Here is a 22,749-nt window from a genome sequence, read left to right as displayed (position 1 = left end):
AGGGAGCCTGCTTCATCCCCTCTCTCTGCCTGCCTCTCTGCCTACTTGTGATCTCTCTCTCTCTCTCTGTCAAAAAAAAAAAAAAATCTTTAACCTATAGAATAAGATTTCAGTTTTAGTTATTATTAAAATCTTATCAGTGGTACATTTAATGGCCAGTCAGTACATCTGACTTAATTAGCATATAAATATTCTTGGTAAACAAAGGCAAAATGCATTAATTAGGTGATTAGTCATGAGGATTGTTACCCACGCCCATATATTTTTAATTTGATCCCAACATTTTGCCTGAAGTTAAATTGATTATGTCGAAAGGGTATAGTTCCTACCACTATAATTCACTTGGATGACTTGACTACAAAATAGGCCTTTAGCAAGACAACAAATCATGCACAACTCCATTAAATAATATATATAATCAGGGTCTTTGTTTTTGCTACTGGTGTTATTATTATTATTTTTTGTCTTTTAGGAGTATGCTTGAATACAACTGAATATCAAAAAAAGAAACAATTTGGTTAAAAAAAATGGGCAAAAGATCTGAACAGACATTTTCCAAAGAAAGATGTACAGAGGGCCAACAGCTACATGAAAATAGCTACATGCATTTCCCTAATTATCAGGGACATTCAAATCAAAACCACAATGATGTATCACTTTACATCTGTTAGAATGGCTAGTAACGTATGAAAAAGACAAGAAATGACAAGTATTGGCCAGGATGTGGAGGAAAGGAAACCCTGGTGCACTGTTGGAGGGAATGTAAGTTGGTGCAGCCATTATGGAAAACACTATGGAAGTTTCTTAAAAAAATTAAAAATAGAACTACCAGGAGTACCTGGGTGGCTCAGTTGGTTAAGTGGTCAAATCTTGGTTTCAGCTCAGGTGATGATCTCCGGGTCCTGGGATTAAGCTCAGTGTCATGCTCCACACTGAGGGAGGAGCCTGCTTGAGGATTCTCTCTCTTCCCCCTACTTCTGCCCTTCCTCATTCACTTGCACTCTTTCTCTGTCTCAAATAAATAAATAAATATTAAAAAAAAATAGAATGGCCAATTTGATGCAGCAATTCCACTAAGTATCCAAGGAAAATAAAAACACAAATTTGAAAAGATAAAAGTACTTCTATGTTCATTATAGCGTTATTTACAAGAGCCAAGAAATGGAAGCCGTCTCAGTGTTCACGGATAGTTGAATTGATAAAGAAGATGTGGTATAATGGAAGAATCATCATCAAAAAAAGAATGAAACCTTGCCATGTGTGACAACTTTGTTAGGCCTGGAATCTATCATGCTGAGTGAAATAAGTCAAAAAAGACAAATATTGTAGAAGTTCATGTATATATGATACTTAAAAACAAAGCAAACACAAAATAAAACAGACTTATATTTACAAAGCACAAACTGATGGTTGTCAGTTGGGAATATGGAGTGGATAAAGTAGGTGAATTGGATTAAAGGTCTGCTTCTAGCCCTTGGAGTCCACTCTGACTTGGGCTTGGCCCTTGAAGGAGGAGCTTGTGGCAGCCACAGGTTCCAGGTGTTTTGAGCTCCAGACAGGATGATGGAGGTCGTTTGCAACAACTATCTAGGTAAGAAGGTCCGTATTAAATGCAACACTGATGGCCCCATCGGGGACCTTAAGAAGTTGGTCACAACCAACTGGTACCCATTAAAACAAGATCATCCTGAAGAAGTAGGACAAGATTTTTAAGGCCCATGTTTCTCTGGGGGACTATGAAATCCATGATGGGCTGAACCCAGAGCTTTTTTACCAACAGAGCAGAATTCCTTACCCTGCCCCACCCTCCTCTCGCCTCCCTTCTCCTCCCCTCTTCTCCCATCCTCACCCCCACACTGGTATGGGTGCCTGTTTTTATTTATTTGTTTTAAAGATCTTATTTATTTGAGAGAGAGAGAGAGAGAGAGAGAGCAGAGGTGGGGAGGAGAGGGAGAAGCAGACTCCCTTTGAGCCAGGAGCCTGATGTGGGGCTGGATCCCAGGACCCCGGGATCACGACCTGAGCCTAAGGCAGATGCTTAACTCATTGAGCCACCCAGGTGCTCCAGGATGCTTGTTTTTAAAAACTCATGTTAGGGGCACCTGGGTGGCTCAGTGTATTAAAGCCTCTGCCTTCTGCTCAGGTCATGATCCCAGTGTCCTGGGATCGAGCCCTACATCAGGCTTTCTGCTCCGAGGAGAGCTTGCTTCCTCCTCTCTCTCTGCCTGCCTCTCTGCCTACTTATGATCTCTGTCTGTCAAATAAATAAATAAAATCTTAAAAAACAAAACAAAACCCCTCATGTTAATAAAATCTTTGAAGTTGCAAAAAAAAAAAAAAAAAAGGTGTTCCTGGAGTATTGGCCTGCCATAGCCCTCTGAACCCACCCTAAAGTCCTGGGTGGGTGGACAGCTCCCGCAGCACCTCCAATCAAGCCTGTCCACCCAAGGATGGCAAAAGGCAGCAAGAGTCTGAGGGCAGCTGGCCAGAAGCTGCAGGAATCCCCTGCCCAAGTTTGGACCCCCTCCTCCGCTGTCCCTTCTCCATTGCCCCTGTGATTCCAGCCAGAGCTGGTATTTCTAATCAGAGGATGTCTTCACAGAGTGTAACCCCTGAAAGGGGTCTTGGTCATTTGGAAGAGGATACAGTGTCCCCTTTGGCTAGGGGAATGTCAAAAAGGAATAATTTGGTTTGTTTTATGTTATTTTGGGTTTTATTTATTTATTTGTTTTTTATAAAGTATAAAAATACATTTTCATAAAATATAATATATAAATATTATATAATATATATTTATAAATAATTTTATATTGTTTATCTTATTTTGGTTTGTTTTTTTAAAGGTGCTTGCTTGTTTAATGTAAATAATAGAAAATCTTAATATCTTTTCTGTAACACAGAGTAACATTTTAATGTCATTTTTAGATGTACATACTATAACAAAGCAAAAAAAAATAACTAAGTATTAAATACATCATGGGGATGTAATGTACAGCTGAGAGAATACAGTCACTAATATTGTAACGACTTTTGTGGTGACAGGGGGCAGCTAGACTTAATACTGTGGTGACCATTTTGTAATGTATATGAATATCGATTCACCATAGCTAACACCTGAAATTAATACAATATTGTATGTCCATTATTCTTTAATAGTTTTTTCAAACAATAGGCTTGATAACGTTCTGACTCTGATTTTCTGAGAGGTCCATAAATAGCTTTCTGTTTATGCCTCCATTGAGGCATAAATACTATTTCTGAGCTTAGATATGAAGTGAATTGTCTAAATGGCCAGGAAACTGTGTGAGGTGAGAAAGTCAGAGTCTCCGAGTACTGTTTTAAGTATTACTAATTCTGGCCACTCTACTATAAACTGGCTATTTTTTTCATGAAAACATGTTTTTTTTCTGAGATTTATTCCTCTAACAAAAAGCAGGCTTAATGTTTTCTTGCATTATTTGATGTTAGCTTTCTTTCACAAATATAAGAACCCTAAGAATGAGATTCGAAATCCATTGTTAAGCGATATTGAGGGTGGTCTGTATTCCTGGAAAAATCGTGCAATGTGGGCATTTCCAATCTGGGATGTTAAAAATAGCTTTCCCGTCAAAATCCTGGAGCTGATCTGAAATCAGAATGACCTGGCAAGAACTCATATTCAAAGTAGAGTTGGCTACAATACCACTTTCAATGGGGAAATCAGTGTGATAGCAAATATGCTAAGTATAGTGCTAGTTGTTATTAACATTATCAGTTATCATTTTAAAAACACATATTTCAGTGATGAGCAACTAATGACTTACCTTGCCTTACAACTTGGTCTAAGACATCATCTGAAAGACAAGAAAAAAAAAAACATATTTCTTCATCCAACCAAAATTTAATGAGCACCTGCTCTGTGCTGGAGATGTGAATAAGACAAAATATCTGTCCTTAAAAAATTTACATTCTTCTCGGGACGCCTGGGTGGCTCAGTTGGTTAAGCCACTGCCTTCTGCTCAGGTCATGATCCCAGTGTCCTGGGATTGAGTCCCACATCGGGCTCCTTGTTCTGTGGGGAGCCTGCTTCTCCCTCTGCCTCTGCCTGCCACTCTGTCTGCCTGTGCTCGCTCTCTCTCTCTCTCTCTGACAAATAAATAAATAAAAAATCTTTAAAAAAAAAATTTACATTCTTGAACAGAAACAGACAATTAATGTACTTTATTTTAGTTAGTGATGAGTACTATAAGAAAATAAAATAGGGCACTGTTATAAACAAGGGTGGAGTATATAAGAAGGTAGGGATTTCTCTTAGAGATAGCGATTATACACTGAGTAAAGAGAAGAATGAACAAATGAGCTATTCAGCGGTATTGGGTCAAAGTTCCTAAAAGAGGATAATGCAAAGATCCTGAGGCAGAAATTAATTTGTATGTTACAAAAACAGAGCAAAGGCCAATATTGCTGCAATGAAGTGTATGAGGCCAAGAGTAGTAGGAGCTGAAATGGTAGAAGCAGTATTTCTCCACCTGCTTACCAATTCCTTAATCAGAATTTTAAAAATCCTATTTGTGTGGCTAAACTCTAATATGAAATTAGGTCCCCTACCTTAAACCCTTCTCTAATTATTATTATTCCTAGATGTTATTTCAAAGACTATTAATACATTTTCTGAATTTTTCTTTGCTAAAAAAGCCTTCAAGAATTTAGAAATAATAAAATAACTATCCATCACAGTTATAGATGTTACATTTCCTAAAGATGCCAATATAAATGTAGATGGCTGTACAAATCAGTACAGGTGGGTATAGATGTCTGTGTAGGTATAGGTATAGATATACACAATTTCTTCAAAATATAAGCCCATGCACCTTTCTGCCCTGAGCCAGTGCTAACAACAATGGTTCCCCATCACTGGTCTAATTCAATTTCCAGATTTGTACATGGGTAGACTGAGGTTCATGAAAGTAAGCAACCAAATTGACCAATGAGATGTTGACACATTTTCTGCTTTCCCCATATCCTTGTGATTTTGATGCTGATTGGTTTAAAACATATGCATATTTTGTTTTGTTTTGTTTCTGAAAAGCAGAATTGATATTATGCTGCAGGAAATGGGCAAAAAAAAATATGATCAATGTTTCTAAAAAGTCCCTACTTTATGCAGGAATACCTTCCATGTAGCCACATCAAATATGATGCTTGAATCAGTTAGATGCAAATGTGATCTTCTTTAGAAACATTCCTCCTACCAGTGTTCATATTTTGCATGAGCACATGTTAAGGGAGACAAGTCCGCATTGCACTCTCAGGGATTTAAAATGTGTCAATTAGATCAGTTACATGCAATTGCAAAGGGGAGAAATGTTGTCTTTTTTTTTTTTTTTTTTTTTTAGAAAGTACTTATTTTCAGTGTGGCTGAGGGGACCCTGAAATGTGAGGGGAAAACTCGTATCTAGTGTAGGTGGTTGTATACTCCAAATTTCACGTCTCAATTTAGCATATTGTTCTCCACTCCTAAGAATGAATGCTCAGTACATTTTATATAGTTTCGAAGTAACTTTTTTTCTCTCCCCTGGGGAAGACGTTGCTCTTGAAAAGGGAAATAAACACATTTCTTATTGTTGGTGACGAAAGTGAAGCGCCCTGGAAAAAATACTGTTCTTAGCAACAATTAAAGCTATCATCAAGGGAATTAAATGTTCTAGTGGCAATAAGAATATGGTGCGGTTGGTTGGGTTTATTATAAAAGAAGAGATATCATATCCACTGTTCCTATAATTAGTTCAATGGTAAGAGACAGTATCCTGGGGAAGAGATATTAGAGTGTGTATCATAGTTAGAAAAGAAGTTTAGTCAGCAGAGATTCAGATTAAACATAAATATAAAAGAAAAGAAAAGAAAACCACAAGTAATAAGTGATCAAAGTGCCAAGTGGCACAGCCCCGTCAGAATTTGAAATGTGAGGAGGCCACATCTGAAATTATTGTTAGAGTTTTTGAGAGTAAGAGACTAATCGAAACACAATAAAATATGTTATTTATTGGGATGCACACAAGTGTGTATTAAAGGTCAATCTTTGTTCCAAAGGCAGCTTCAACTGAACATAATGGGATTGGGGGGGGGGTGGGGGTATTGCGGGAAAGAGAGAGGGGAACAGACTGTAGTACCACGACACTCTGTTTGAAACATGTGCTATGTAAGGGTTCCTGAACCCAGTCCCACTGACCTGAAATTTAAAAGCAGGAAAAAAATAAGTCTCTGAGAATTCTTTGACTTTGAAGATGAGATCGTAAAATATTTGCTTCTCCTTTTTCAACGTTGTTGTTCATTGTTGCATTAATAAAAGGAAAAGTCTGCTTAAACTTTCAGCAGGATGCCTTCTGAAGTCCTGAAAACTCATTCAAACCCAGTACATGATTAATGGATTTCACAAATTCTGCATGGGGATGATTAGAAGAAGAGGAGAAAGGGGTCTGTTCGTTCACTCATTCATTCATTTTTTTTTCCAGCAATATAATAAATCATCTTAAAGGAAATCTGCCAAGAAAGTAGTTTGACCCCATTTGAAAAGAGGGCAACCCAGAATGAACCACTTATTCAGGATTTATAGTTGCCCTTAGAAACTCAGCAACCATAGGGCCTTGAACCAGAGGTATAGAGGTTAACACGTTAAACCAAGGATCAAAACTGAGGCACATGGGCTTCTAAGCTGCTATCCGATACTCTGTCTGTTCCTGTTACTCCTCTTTTTTGAAGACAAAAACCAAAAATCAATTCCTCTATCCCCTCAGCTTCTACAACTTTCCTTCACAGTACCTTGATTTGGGACAATATAAATTAGAAGTGAATAGAGGGAGGAAAAACTCCATCGTCTTTATTCCATGGGGCCATTACTTTTAAAATATAAGTAAGATCGAACTTTAATTTACAGCTGAGAGTTCTCCAAGGTTTAGTTTCTCCTCTCTTACCTGTATTTTCCTCTCTCATTATAGATTGATGATGGCGAGCAACAGAGCTTTGCTAGGTATGGGTACAAAAAATAGGCAGTAGGAAATATGAGATGTTTGCCCAGCAGGAGCTGGGATGGAAGGGGAAGTTCTGGTTTTAGAAACAATGAGAGGAAAGAAAGTAGTAAGATGTGCCTGTTCCCACCCCCACCCCAAACAAGCCTCATTTATAGTCACTTTGTGTGTGTAGGTCATTTAAAATGTGTGCGTGTGGGGCGCCTGGGTGGCTCAGTGGGTTAAGCCTCTGCCTTCGGCTCAGGTCATGGTCTCAGGGTCCTGGGATGGAGCCCCACATCGGGCTCTCTGCTCAGCGGAGAGCCTGCTTCCCTTCCTCTCTCTCTCTCTCTGCCTGCCTCTCTGCCTACTTGTGATCTCTGTCTGTCAAATAACTAAATAAAAAAATCTTAAAAAAAAATTATAAAATGTGTGCGTGTGTATCTATGCTTCTCTCTCTCTGTCTTTCTGTTCCTCTTTCTCTCTTTTAAGAAGGAAAGGAAATGTCCACACACTGGTTGATGACATATTGGCTTGGAAGATGGCCAAAGATAGATATATTTATCAAGCACAGCTGGTTCCATGTTTTAAAAATTGGTCTCTGGAGCTACAGCAAACGTGTGATTTTACTATACAAAAAAATGAGAGGAAGTAAGCATATCAACCTTTGGATGCCAAATGCCATTTGTAAACATATTTATAACTAGAAAGGATCTTAAGGATCAGATCAGTGTCATCAGGATCACCTGGAAATCTTTAAAAAATTCGTATATCTCAGCCCCATCTCTCAAAATTCTGATCAAGCAATTGCTTTGAGGTACAGAATTGTGTATTTGTTTAAAAAGGAAAAAAAAAAAGTCTTGGGTAAGTCTGATGAACACTCAAAATTGGAAACTTCTGACAATGCAACTTTTTCACAGCTGGCAAATTGTTTTAGTTGTCTGTTGCTACATAACAGATTACCCAAACTTAGGTGCTTAGCACAGTATACATTTCAGATCTCGCAGTCTGGTGGATCAGAAGTCTAGGCAGAGCTCAACCCGTTCTTTTACTCATCTTCTCACAAGATTGCAGTCAACATGTGGGCAGGGCTGTGTTCCTTTCTAGAACTTAGAATCCTTGCCCAAGCTCTTAGGATCTGGGGCCAAATTTCTTATGATTGTAGGATGGAGGTCCCCATTGGTGAATAGCTATCCTGAGGGCCCTCTCCTCCTACTTGACACTACAGTTCCTCCCCAAATGGTCCTTCTACAGGTCTACTCATAACCCCCCTCACCCCTAAACCACCTTACAATGTGGAACCTTATTCCTTTAAGCCAGTAGGAGAAGCTCTTGCCACCAGCTGCTAAGATACAGTCTTATGTAACTGTCCAGAGTGACTGTCCCACCACCTTTGTCATTTTCTGTTGGCTGGAGGTAAGCCTCAGATCCTGCCCACACACTCAAGGGGAGTGTGTTATATAAAGATTTGACTCACTGGGGTCCCCTTCAAAGTTTAGCCACCACAGGGTATGCCAAGGAGCTCAACTGATCGCTTGAGTTTATATAACTATTTGGCAGAATGTTAGTCTTATTAGTCTGGGTGATCTTCTGATAAATAATTAATTACATTTTATGTTTTTAAAATAGAGTATTCATGGTTAAATGCTGGTATGGGGGCATGTGTTTCCACTTTCTTACTGAGCTTGTCATAGAATGTGAAAACCAATTTATGAGTTTGCTCATTTTCCTTGTATCCTGTAGGTATAGAATTTGTGTAAAAATACTAATAGTTAATTTAAAAAGAACCTTTGGCCCTAACATTCAGTGGTGGTTTGAAACATGCCAATTTCTGCTAAAGTGTGATTTTCATGGCACTTGGAACCACTTTTTGAGTAGTCTGCAGTTCTAACTGGAATCATTCATGTGGCAAACATTTTGGCCTAAGGAAAGTTAAGTATTTGGCAAAAACCACAGCTGACAATGTGAGTTGAAGCTGTTTTCCCATTCTTAGCACTTTTATCACTACTTAAATATTTCTGCAGTGAGCATCACACAAATATATGAAGAACCTCAGGAAAAAGCTGGTCATTTTAACTGACCTCTAGCTAAGAGAACGTGTATGAGTCTGAAATTTAGTGGATCACCATCTGTTTCTAAATCTCTAAAGTCTGAACTTTGCAGTTGAGAAGTTCTTTCCAATATCTTTTTTTTTTTTCCTGTTCAATTTAAAGTTATTCCATCTTGATACACCAGTAACAACAGTGGGCATATGTTGGATGTGTTTGGGGAGATACCAGTTTTTCTTTTGCATTATTAGTTCATTTAAATACAGATTCTATGGTTATAATTACTTGTAATACTCCTGTTGGCACAGAACACTTCCTTAAGCCAGTTCACCTAATTTGATTAAGAAATCACTTTTGAGACATTGCAAACACTCAGGTATACCAATGCAATATCATCAGATTTGTTTCATATCCCTCTTTTGGAAAGAAATATAATTTTGTACTTACAGCTGATTCCTCATTATTCCAATCATAATCTGCTCTCCTTAACCATGTAAAGACAACCAAGCTAGAGGTAATTAGGATCCTGCAGCATGTATGTATCCTTATCATGTATGTTTCTATACCTTCACTCCATATAGCTATAAAGGTATATAATATTATTTGTTCTTCTATTGCATAAATTTTACAGATGTACTTTTTCAACTTGCTTTTTGTACCCAATATTATATTGTGAAATTTTGCATAGTGATTCATGAGGAGCTAGTTCATTTATTTTGACTATTGTAGTGTTTTGTTATATAAGAGTACTATGAATTATTTACCCATTTTTAATTGAAGGACTTCTAATTATTTACCATTACTCATGGTTGGGAAAAATGTTTCAGTGAACATCCCTGTAAATGTCTCACTGTGCTTATATGGGGGTGTTTCTCCAGGAAAATTGTGTTTAAACTTTTTAGACTGTAATTCACAGAAGGAAATACATTTTATCTTGGGACTCATGACCTGCACACAAGCACACAAGCCTATGTATTGAAAGATACTTACCTTTACCTTTTCTATATTCACATGCATATACACATGTGCACATGCACACAGATATTTGTATATGATGAATGAAATTTACTCTGGCATTTTGAGTTCTGTTCTAATAAACTAAAGTGGATAAAGACCCACTAAATTGAACTGGAAATCTTTTAATGGGTTATAATCGGCACTTTTAAAAATGATGCCATAGGTTATATATCTAATACCAGAACTTCTATGAAAAATAGGCATTTTCAACTTCTTCACATTGCTAAATTGCTTTTTAGAGAGTTTGAGAAAATTTATACTATCACCAGTGGTATAAATGAGTTTCTGTTTCTTTATTCTCTGTTTTCTCTTCAGTCCTTCACATCTTGTAGGATTTTGGTTTTTTGTTTGTTTGTTTGTTTGTTTGTTTTTTGGTCTGAGGTATATATGACAAATAAAAAATTATATATGTTTTAAGATCTACAACTTGACATTTTAATGTATAAATACATTGTGAAATGATCATCACAATCAAACTAATTAACATATACATCACCTCACTGTTACCTTTTTTTTTTTCATTTCTTTATTTTCTAATTTTGAGAATGAACACTTTAGATCTATCCTCTTGGAAAATTTCAAGTATACACTACAGAATTGTTAACTATATCATCATGTGGTAGATTAATTCTCCACAACTTACTTATTTTGCATAACTGAAACTTTGCACCCTTGAACCAACATCTTTTCATTTTCCCACCAGTCCCACTAGTCCCTGCAAACCACCATTCTACTCTGTGTTTCTAGGAGTTTGACTATTTTAGATTCCACGTACCAGTGAGATCATGTACTATTTTGTCTTTCTGTGAATGGCTTATTTCAGTTTTCTCAAATTCCTTGTCCAGATTTGGAAACATGATCAGGGATGTGGAGATTATCTGAAAGAATCATAGTAAGCTTTGGTAAGACTCATTGCACCAAAATGGTACAGAAATTTTATAACATTATAGGAAATAGAATGTGAGATTACTTACCTATGGGCAGCCACTATTTCTCTAGATGTGCCTCCTACTCTTCTCATAACATAAAAGAAGATGGAATCTGGGTTCCTCCAAACCTGTGGCTTCTTTACTTTGCATAAGTTACAGATAGCACCAGATTTTCCCCAAGAGAAAAAAGGGGAGGTTTCAGGAATCTACATTAATTCTCTTATACCCTTGATCTGCTGAATATATTTTACATGATAGAACCATTATTACGTCAAATTGAAAGCACCCTACCAGAAGTCATAGGGTGACTAGGGGTCAGGGGGTGAAGAGTATGTTACTTACTACCAATTCAAGCTACTTAGTGGACTTTTGTTTATTCAAGTTTCCTATATATTCTTTAGTCAGTTTGGGTATTTAATATTGTTCTTAAAATTTTCTTTTAATAGGGTTTTCTAATATTTTGTCATAAAATTATCCATAGTACTCTACTATAATTTTTAAATATCAGTTTTATTTCTGATGATAGCCTGTTTTCAGCTATGATTTTAATGTTGTTTCTGTCAATTATTTCAAGTGTTTCCTTCCTGTTATTTCTTTTTTTCTGGAATCAGCTTTATTTTTGCTGAAAATTTTTGTGATCCCTCTGCCAATGTTGCTGTTTTAGTTAATTTCTGCATTGATTCCAAACTTTTCTTTCCAATTTGTTTTCACATTCTCCTCCTTTTAAAAAATCTAATTTCTTTAGTTAAATAGCAAAGACCACTAATATGCTACATTTCTGCTTTTATAATACATGCATTAAAGCTTAAATTGTTATGAAAGATAGTCCTATCATCGCACACCATAAGGATTTAAAGAATCCAGTGTGCGCTGCCATTCAGTTCCAAATATTTCATGATACCAAGTATAATCTCCCAGGCTCTCACAAGAATAACTTGAGTGAAGTGTTCTCTAAATGTCCATTGGTTAAGTTTATTCATTAGATTCAAATATTTTCTAAACTTGATGTTTTGTTCGGACAACATCATCAAGAGGATTGGAACTAGTTACAGTTTTGCTGAGAATCTGTTTCCTTTATAGTTACTGTCTCTATTTTTCTTAATTTTTACAATCATCTTAACATTTTTCTGTAAGTGACTATGTGAGGTATGTTAAAATCTTCCACTATGATTATGGAATTGTCTATTTCTCTTTTTAGCTCTGTCATCTTTGTCTTTACATATTTGGGACTGTGTTACTGTTACGGATGCATTCAGGTTTAGAAATGGCATAACTGACAGTCGTGTGACTTCAGGCTTTGTAGAGGGTCTCTCTGCTGCTAGAGCATTTCACCTGCCTCTTTTCAGACATGCATCATCTTGTTTAGCTCATACTACCAGCTAAATTTTCTTTTTCATTTCTCACATCTGGCAGTCCATCCTCCACTTATTTTTCCTTCAGAGCTGTGTACCTGTTGTTGCTCTCTTTCTTAGATTCATATTCAGTATTTCTGTTTTGTAATGGGAAGTGGATCTAGGTTAGTTCAATCTGTGATGTGGCCGGAATCAGAAATTCAAACCTTAATTACTTACCCAGACTAAGGGCTTCTATTCGAGCAAAATAAATGTTATCTAAGTGATCCTTATTCCAAACAAAACAAGACAAAATAAATTCCTGATTGCAACTTATTTTTAGGATTTACTGCATTATATCAGAACTTGCACCTTATTGTTACTACCATTCTAACAATATCACTATTACTCTTTCTTCTAATAATAGTAATAATAATAATAGCTAATTGCTAATATTTATGCAATGCATACTCTCTCCTAGCTACTTTTTGAACTGCTTTGTGTGCATTAACTCATTCTTTCATTCTCAAATACTATGAAGTAAATGATTATCATTCTTATTTCACAAAGAAACCAAGGCATACAGGCTAAATAACTTGCCTGAGATTACTTAATTGCTAAAGAACAGAAGCAGAGTCAGAACCCCAATGGTTTGGCTCCAAAGCCTTGATTCCACATTTAGACTTAAGCCAGAAAGTTACCTTCCCTAGGATCCACCCTTTAAAAAAAATCTAAACAGGATTTCTCCAGTCAGTTCCTTTTTTGTAGCCATGGACTTCATATAGTTAAGGGGAGGGTCCCACTTATAGTCCCCAGCCATCTCTTAGATCAGGCCTTACTGTTTGTTGAGATCTGAATTCCTACTCAAACTCTTTTTAAATGTCTATATGGGTCTCTTCCCTCGGTGCACCCTCCTAAGAACAGATATCATTACTGCAGTGGGCACCTATAAGCTCAAGGGTGACTTTGTATAAGGTATGTAGTTGGACCTTGGACATGTTGGCTGAAATGTCAATACACATGCAGGTGAAGTCCCTCCTATAAAGCTAGACTTAACAAGTGTAGGAATATATTCAGGGCTTCAGGGAGAGGGCCGGGCACCAAGGCTGCCTCTTCCTATGCCACCTCAGTCCAGTACAAAATGCCAAGTCATCTGAGAATTCTAAGTTTGAAAATAACCATTGAGGCCATTTTGAAGATGATGAAATGGCTTTATTAAAAATTTGCTAGCTTTATTCTTAACTCTGAAGTATTTTTTAAGATATTATTTATTCATTTGAGAGAGAGAGAGAGCATGAGCAGGGGGAGCAGCAGGCAGAGGGAGAGGGAGAAGCAGACTCCCTGCTGAGCAGAGAGCCCCACGCTGGGCTTGATCCCAGACCCCGGGATCATGACCTGAAATGAAGGCAGACGCTGAACAGATTGAACCACATAATTGTCCCCTCTTAACTCTGAAATATTTAATCATTTGGATGTGAGCCTCCGTTTACTGGTTGACTAAGAGGCTCAGTGAGACTGTGTAACTTACATGTTGCCTGTGGGGGACTTGCTTCCAATATGGATGCTTCATTATTCCTTCCTTCAGCCAGATTAAAGTTAACAACAGAATGACACTATGATCCAGCAATTGCACTACTACAACTACTATTTACCCAAAGAACACAGAAATACTAATTCAAAGGGGTACCTGCACCCTGATGCTTATAGCAGCATTATCTGTAATAGTTAAATTATGGAAACAGCACAAGTGTCCATCAACTGCATAAAGAGGTGATATCTATATCGATATCTATATAGATATAGATATACATATATAATGGAAAATAACTCAGCCATAAAAAAGATTTACAGCCATTTACAAGGATGCTGCTGGAGCTAGAGAGTATTATGCCAAGTGAAGTAAGTCAGAGAAAGGGAAATACCATATGATTTCACTTGTATGTGGAATTTAAGAAACAAAACTAATGAGCAGAGGGAGAAAAGAGAGAGAGAGAGGCAAACCAAGAAACAGACTCTTTACTGTAGAGAACAAACTGATGGTAACCAGCAGAGAGGCAGGGTGGGGGATGAGAGAGGTGAAGAGGTTTAAGGACTTGTTATGAGACTTGTTAGGGACTTCTACTTGTTATGATGAGCAATGGGGCTTGTATCGAAGTCTTGAATCACGACATTGTACACCTGGAAGTAATATTAGACTGTATGTTAACTAACTGGAATTTAAATACAAACTTAAATAAATACAAGACATGGTAATGTGGACTCCTTTCTTTACTGCTCTGCGAGAATGCTCTAGTTTCTTTATATTTGGGATTTGGGGTTGGGTTGTATGTGACAAGGTGGGGGCAGAGTTGACAAATACGTCATCTGGTTGTTGCCTAATAGAGTATATCGGTAGGCATTTCAAAAATGTTGTGGATAACTGAAAAATAATAGCTAGCATTAATTTAGCATTTGTCATGTCAGAAGTAGTGTTTTTTGCTCTCTGTAGGTTATCTCATTTAATACTAAAACAAACTTTTAGTTAAATACCACTATTATACCCTTTTACAGATAAGGAGACAAATCAGAGAGTAAGTATCTGAAGGCAATAAAGTCAGTGATTGGCAGCCTGGATTTGCCCTAAGGCCATATGACTTTATAATGAGTGCAGATTATTATAATGTTATTTTGCCTTCCTGAGAATGAATGGATGAAAAAAATAGCCATGATTTTCCTTAAAGTCAAACTTATCTTGAAAACTTAGCTGGGACAGTTGGATGAGACTATGCTCCACTCATCTTATTGAATGTGTTTTTAGGCAGGTTGGACTTGAACATCTGACTAGAGTACCACAATCATGTTTAAACTTGAATTTTGTTTCAAAATTTATTAGAAAATAGACTGTGGGAATGAATGAAAGATATACACTGGCATCATATTTTTTTTGAAATAAATGTATTAACACATTATTAAGTTATATGAATTGTGATTATTTATCATGCTTCTGATTGACAGCACCAGCTATGATATTATTGTTATAAAAATAATAACTCAGCTCTTGATTGTAAGTTTATGTCAAAAGCCCCATTGAGATTTGGCATGCTGATGACCCAAATTCAATAAAAGAAGCCTTTATTCATTTATATTCAATAAAATAGTATTAGAAGATGATACATTCCCTCTTCCTTATGGTTAGCAATTTGGGTCTCATGATCCTCTATTAAATTTATTATTTGTTGGGATATAATTTGCAAAGATTCTGTGTTTAGCATTAGTGTTTCTGTTTCAGCTTTTATTATAAATTATGGGTTCACACTCAGATGGTGAAAATATACATTTCTGGAAATAATTGCAGTAAATGGGTACATACACAGCAACTGCCAGGTTTGAAAAGGGGCTGATCCAATGGGCAAGAGATGATAGTGTTTATTGACACCAGGGCTTGAACTTTTGGGGAGTGTCAGTGTCAGGAATCAAGAGGTAATCACTGCATCCTTACTCTCCTTAACTCCTGCTCATGTGTTATATTCTACACAATTAACAGCAGCATGTGGCAAAATGCATGATTGGAGCCAGCAAATTTGGCCCCTTGTTAGAATGGATCCCTCAGACAGACCTAGTGCTGAATGAAGAGATAGTAAGAGTTCTCATTATTTGAGTCACATTTGAACAGTATGCTATAGTCTTAAATGTGGATATTGTATTTTATTTTTTAATATTTATTTATTTATTTATTTGAGAGAGAGAGAGAGAGCAAGCAAGCAAGGAGGGGTAAAAGGAGAGAGAGGGAGGGAATCTCAAGCAGACTCCACACCCACCGCCCAGCGTGGAGCCCGGTGTTGGGCTCATTCTTAGTACCCTGAGATCATAACCTGAGCTGAAATCAAGGGTCACCCAACTAACTGACTGGGCCACCCAGGCACCCCTAATTGCAGATATTTTAATTCTCATATCAAGCCTGGATGGTGGGCAGGGGTAAGGGGTAGATGCTATGAACTCTATGTTAAGATTCTGAAGCCATGCCCTCTGTTGGACATCAAAACCTTGCCCTTCTTATTATGTATGGAACCCATATAAGGAATTTAGTATTTGTCTTGGTCTAGTGTCTACCACAACTTTCTTTATTTTGATGAGGTAGTTTAGTTTTCTCAGGAAACATGAGCTCTTTGATTTAGGGATCTGGAAAGGCCACAGTGATAGAGAGCTTCTGAGGAAATGTCAACTTGCATCCTACTTCCATTTGGAAATTCTGACTTTAACATTGAATGTACCTTAATGTACCTTAATCTTAGCCCTTAATCCAATTGTATTAACATCATAGGTATAATTGGTTACAAAGCTTAATGAGAACCCCCTTATTTCTCCTAGATGGAACATCACTCTCTTTGAAGCTCTTACTCTGTATAGAACATAAGCGCTTCAGCCATTTAGATATATTTATACAAGGAGAGTCCAGCTTGGACCAATTGTTAGACAACACGTTGAAATTGTAAATATGTGTAAATGGAAAAGAACATGGAGGCTGATGTAAGGTCCGGGGTTTTTTAATTTTGTTTTGTTTTTTAAGATTTTATTTATTTATTTATTTGTCAGAGAGAGAGAGTGCACAAGCAGGCAGAGGCAGAGAGAGAAGCAGGCTCCCCACTGAGCAAGTATCCCGATGTGGGGTTCAATCCCAGGACTCTACGATCATGACCTGAGCCAAAGGCAGCAGCTTAACTGACTGAGCCACCCAAATGTCGCAAGTCTGGATGTTAACACTTAGGACGAGCTGCGTAGCCTTGGTCATATCTTGTCACCTCAGTGAAACATCAGTTTCTGAATGTTTAAAAATGATGCATTCCAGGCAGACCCTTTAAAATTATCCTGAGGAGTATATGAGACGACTCATGAAAAATATTTTTATACTGTTTTCCTGGTAGCTCAGACGGAGTCGAACAGAGTTTGCTAAATGAAAACAAAAATGGGAATTTTTAAAATTCACAAAGGGGGGGAGATTATGATTAATTAGAAAGTTAAGTTTCTTTAGAGTGTTTTCCCATCATTCCATTTTCAATACAAGCAGCAATTCAACACTGCTCAACTCGCCAGCCTCTCTAGAGGGATCCTGTTTTCCTGGCAGAGGTTTGATAAATTTGGTGACCTAGTGATATGTGGATTATATTTTAACAAAGGGATCAGCAGCTCATCCAAGTACCTTTGACTCTAGAGGGAAATAACACTTTGAGGTGGAAACCTGCAATATACTTGGACATCTGCATAATGACTGAAATTAGCATAGGTTTACATAGTGCACTACTCCATTAGAATTTTGATGACTTGGAAAGGAGCAGAAGGTTGTAAATTTCCTAAGGGAAAGTCTCTGGGGGTGTGAAGTCTCGAAGCAAAATCAGCCCCATGTAAGAAGCATGTTGTGAATGACTGGAAGGACAGAAAAATGACAAATGTGTGGCATTTTTTCCTTGCAGACAGGGAATGGTTGCTGATGCTATGATCTAGCACTTTGAGGGATGCTAGTAACCTCTCTCTGCTCTCCTCGTTGAGAGGGGATATAGTATAAGCCTGTTTATTAGATACCTGTGATCATAATTTCCTCCTAGCAAAGCTTGTATGGAGGGAGAGGAGGCAAATAAGGAACAGGGAGAAGACAAAAACGGTACGAGAGGAAAGGGAGACTAGAGGAGGGGACAAAGGCAAGGAGAGTTGGGATGAGGTGGGCAAAAAAGGAGGAAACGCATGGAATCTTGCTTGGTATTATGGTTTAGTGGTCATGAGGGCGTGACCCTAAAAGTTTCGGGACTGATGTGTGGTCCATTCTCTTAGGTGACTAGTCCCAGATAAGCGGAAAGAAGCACAGAAGATAGAAGCAGGAGATGTTGAGGCAGGCCCTGCTCCTAGCTGGATCAAAGATTAAAGAGAATCACTCTGTTTCCCTGAACTCTGCTTTTCCAGCTATAAAATGAGGACACTGGGCTGTGTGATCTCGCTATCTCTTTCTATTCTAAAGTGATGGGATTTTTTTTTTTAACATCACTTTCACTGAGCCTCATTTTTCTTATCTGTAAAAATGGGAAGAATGCCTACCTCACAAGGTGACTTTGAGGATTTAAAGATAACAATAGAGTGCCTTTTCCTATACAAATCTACTTGTTTCCTGAATTCAGTTATTAAGAGTTTATAGAATGAATTCAGATAGTGAAGGGGATAGCACTGTTTGAATCTATTTGAGTTCACTATTTCATATAGCAAGGGGTGAGTTTTGGATAGTGAGGGTTTATATGTTTTTAGTGCCTGGATATCTATGCAGGCACCTTGCATATATAGCCTGTACTCAATAAGGATTTATCCTTGTCTCCTTGACCTTGAGGATAAAGACAGCTGTGTTTAGCTTTGCACCCTTAGCTTATAGCACAGTATCTAATCGCCAGGAATGTCTGTTGGGGTTCATGGCCCTCAGGCTCATGGGACCCTGCTGAGACTTGGGTCAGCTAAGCAAAATGTACTTAACAATATATATGCTCTATAGAGTTGGAGTAATGAGTGGTAAGAGATCATTTAAAAAAAAAATAAAATAAAATCATGACTCTCATACAGATATAAAAGGAACAGGTGTTAAAGATTTTATAAAACTTGTGAATCAATGAGAGAATCAGGAGTGTTATAACCAGTTCAAAGAAAAATCCAAAATAAAGACAAATTTACAGATCAGGAATACTGAAACTGATGTGCAAATGTAGGTGAAACTAGTTTCTTCCACGTGTGCAGAGAAGTTAGTTGAACCTCTGCTAGACAGGGTAAAACTTTTGTGTTTCTAGAAAATAATTATTTTATCTATTTTGTTTATTTTATTATTGTTATTTATATAAAAGCTACTAGCCCAACGCCAGGCCCATGGTAACTTTTTTTTTTTTTAAAGGATCCCAATGGCATTCCTTTTTTTTTCTTTCTTTTTTTTTTTTTTTTTCTTTTTTGACAGAGAGAGAGATCATAGGTAGGCAGAGAAAGGAGGAAGCAGGCTCCCCGCTGAGCAGAGAGCCCGATATGGGGCTCAATCCCAGGACCCTGGGATCATGACCTGAGCCGAAGGCAGAGGCTTTAACCCACTGAGCCACCCAGGTGCCCCCCATGGTAACTTCTTAAATATTGAATTCCTTGTCACCTTCTGAGGCATGCAATCACAAGCAAATTTTAGTCAAATCTATTATACTGGGTCTCTAATCAATAATTTTTTATTAAGATTTTGCCATTCATCTGGTGTACTTCTGCTAAGTGTAATTGTAGATACCAAGCCACATTAACACGCAGTACAGTTTTTAAAAGAGAAAAATCTTTATTCCCATGACTTTCTTTTACAAATAATAAGAATGGTAAAAAAAAAAATAGTGTGAGTTATGGATGTTAAAATATCTAAACTATCAACCAGTATTTATTCAGCATTATATATGCTAAGTGTATCCTTTAATTCTCTGTGTGTGTGTCTGTGTATGCTTTTATAGGCGTTACTAGAAGAACGGAGATAACCCATGTAGAGTAACAGTATGGAAGTATCCTGAAACTCCTTCAGAGTCTAAATAAACTGACTGGATTGGAGTTTCACAAGCAAGGAACCTGGTCCATGGGCAATTTGCTGCAGGTAAGTGAGAGGTATAATTTACTCTGTTAGAATCCTTCAAAGATTCATTGGCTGTGGGGCTGTTAATTGCATTTCAGATGATTATAATGTTCATTTGGTACAGCTGACAGCTTCTCTTCCCTCCCAAACGTACACATGTGGATGCCAACATATGGCTAAATATCTGGCCGTTTCATCTTGCTCATTTGGGCTTCAGTCAGTTACAAAAGGAGGAAGCAGGAGGAAAAAAGTACCCGCCCCATAAAACTTTTACTAGCCGTTATTTCTGTGGAGGGGCGGGAGTCAGACTCACTGTTCGTGGAGCAGATGTTCCTCCAAAGTGCCTGGGACTTGAAAGAGTGGCAGATTGGGCTGCCCAGGATTCAGAATGAAACAAGCCAACAACTGGCGATGCCCCCCACCTTCTCTTTTGAAAAGGGGGGCAGCTGTGAGGTCATTAATATGGAACAAAGTGTTTGGGAAAGGTAGCAGGCTTTTTATTCTTCCTTTGAAAACCCGGTGAGATTGGAATGCTGGTTGTGGTCACAGCATGAAAATAGTTGCTGTTGGGCTGATGGGAAAGTTGAACTTGTCTAAATGAACCAGTGGGGAGGCATGAAAGTCCAAGCGACTCCTACAAGTGGCAGTTTGTGAGCTGGGGTGTGCGTTGTGGCATCTCCTTCTGTTACCTGTCGGACCATCAATGGTCAAGGCTATGTGAGACTAGAAGTAAGAGCTGTCTAGCTCTGTTAAATGGAAATAATAGGTTCATTCACCTGTGTTGAGGAGAAAAATAAAAGATCAAAGCCTGAATCTCTATCTATGGCAAGAGAGACATTTGTGCTTGTCATTTTAATTGGTAAATATTGACTTGAATCATTCATGCTGTTTTAAGGGGGAAAGAAGAAATGGTTGTAAGAACCTGAGACCACAGTTGAAGGAGGAATTGTTCATACACTTTCCTGTTAATATTTAGTCTTCCTGGGTTGCATATATAACAGCTATATGTCCTAAAGTCATAACTCAAGAGCTTCCTGAAGACAATTGTTCTTTCTAGTATCAACTCCATCACATTATGTAAACTAAGCCAATAGAAGACATGCTCTCTGTCTCTAAGGAGACCACTGTGTTTTGAAAGTCATGTAAGAACACAGATATGGAGATGTTTTGTAGTGTGGAAAGTGCTTGCTAAAGATGAGGAAGTAATGGTAAAAGAAAGTATTGTAGAGGAATGTGAACCAATAAAGAAAGGATTTGAGCTCTTTTTTGTTTTTAAGATTTTACTTATTTGTTTGAGAAAGAAAGAGAGAGCAAGTGCATGAGCAAGGGAAGGGCAGAGGGACAAGCAATCGTGGAGTCTGTTGCAAGGCTTAATCCCAGGACCCTGAGATCACAACCTGAGCCGAAGTCAGATGCCTAACAGACTAAGCCATCCAGGTACCCTGTGAAGCTCTCTCTCTCTTTTTTTTTTTTTTTTAAGTGTATGTGGTTGTCCCATTTCTTTGTCTTTAATCTTAGTCCTTCTATCTGTTCAGAAAAGGGGATGCTGTTTTCTTTCTTTCTTTCTTTCTAAGTTTTTATTTATTTGACAGAGAGCGAGACAGTGAAGGGAGAACATAAGCAGGGGGAGGGACATGGAAGAGGGAGAAGCAGTTTTTTCACTGAGCAGGGAGCCCGATCCTGGGGTCCATCCGAGGACCCTGGAATTATGACCTGAGCAGAAGGCAGACTCTTAACAACTGAGCCACCCAGGCACCCCTGGGATGCTGTTTTCTTTTAGTTAATATCGTTTGTTTATGGGGAAGAAAGACTTGTGTAAGTGAAAAGAGAATTATCTGGTAACATACATGGGCCAGAACTGAATCATAACTTGAAAACAAGGTGGGGAAAAGGCAGCACTAGAATGTCCTCCTATTTTTGTACTGTTCTCAAAAACAGAACACTTATCTCTCTGCAGCTCTACTTCTCCCTGAACTCCTATCCGCCTCCTGCTTCTGATTGTTTTTCCTGGCACCGTGTTTGCCTATCTCATAATTTTGCCTTGAATGTAGTCTCTCATTGCCTTTCTAGCTACTTTCCCTTTATTTGGCTTCAAACCCTGCCACGGATAGCCTACATCTGTTAGGCTGCACTCGGGAAACAGAAACTGTACCAGTTATTTTAACAGACACATTTTAAGAATTATTAACCAGATACTGGAAAACTGGAAAGGCAAAAGGGGGCATTGAGGAATCACAGAAGTAGTCACTACTAAATTTGTTGCCCTGGTTTCAGGGACAGCAGGCAAGAGTTTGGGATGATTAGAAGTTGGAATACTGAAGAAGGGATTTTGTACAGCTGGACTTCAGGAGTCTTGGGTGACGGTGTTGCCTGAGAAGTAGAGGAACTTTAGAAGCTTAGGGGGTGGGGAGGACTCACATTGCTGAGATTTGTGTCTCTAACAAGGATTATACCAGCTGGCTGGTGCTAGTGCCCCAGGAGCTCAGATTGGGGACCATATGGAGCTGGGACTCCAGAATTTTGTGAGGGATCACTTCCAGCAAATATTGTAGCCTGAGAAACTAGAAGGGAACCCACAGATGGGACCAGGTGGCAAAGGGGATATACTCTGTGGCGACCCAAGCCCCACCTCTCAAAACAAAATAGAGGAAGATGCATTTGATTGAGATGTAGTCATTTAATAATGGCCACAATAAAAAAAACACTGGCGCAGGGCTATGCTGGACAGGTTTCCTTCAAATCAACTAAGGGCATTTCTGTGATTACCATATAGTCCAGAGACAAAATATGTAGATGTGATGTTATTGATGATTGAATTTTTAATTGTTCATTGTGAAACAGTGTACATTA

The 22,749-nt window shown here is 38.0% G+C and overlaps 1 pseudogene; it reads left to right on the top strand.

Moving 5' to 3' along the window:
* The first annotated feature begins 1,514 nt into the window (after positions 1-1,514).
* LOC125079808 (ubiquitin-like protein 5) lies at positions 1,515-19,821 on the top strand (annotated as a pseudogene).
* The last annotated feature ends 2,928 nt before the right edge of the window (positions 19,822-22,749 follow it).

This window comes from Lutra lutra, chromosome 10, assembly GCF_902655055.1.
Source record: "Lutra lutra chromosome 10, mLutLut1.2, whole genome shotgun sequence".
NCBI classification, from domain to species: domain Eukaryota; kingdom Metazoa; phylum Chordata; class Mammalia; order Carnivora; family Mustelidae; genus Lutra; species Lutra lutra.
Note: the sequence above shows the minus strand (reverse complement) of the source record. Positions and strands in the feature narration are given on the sequence as shown.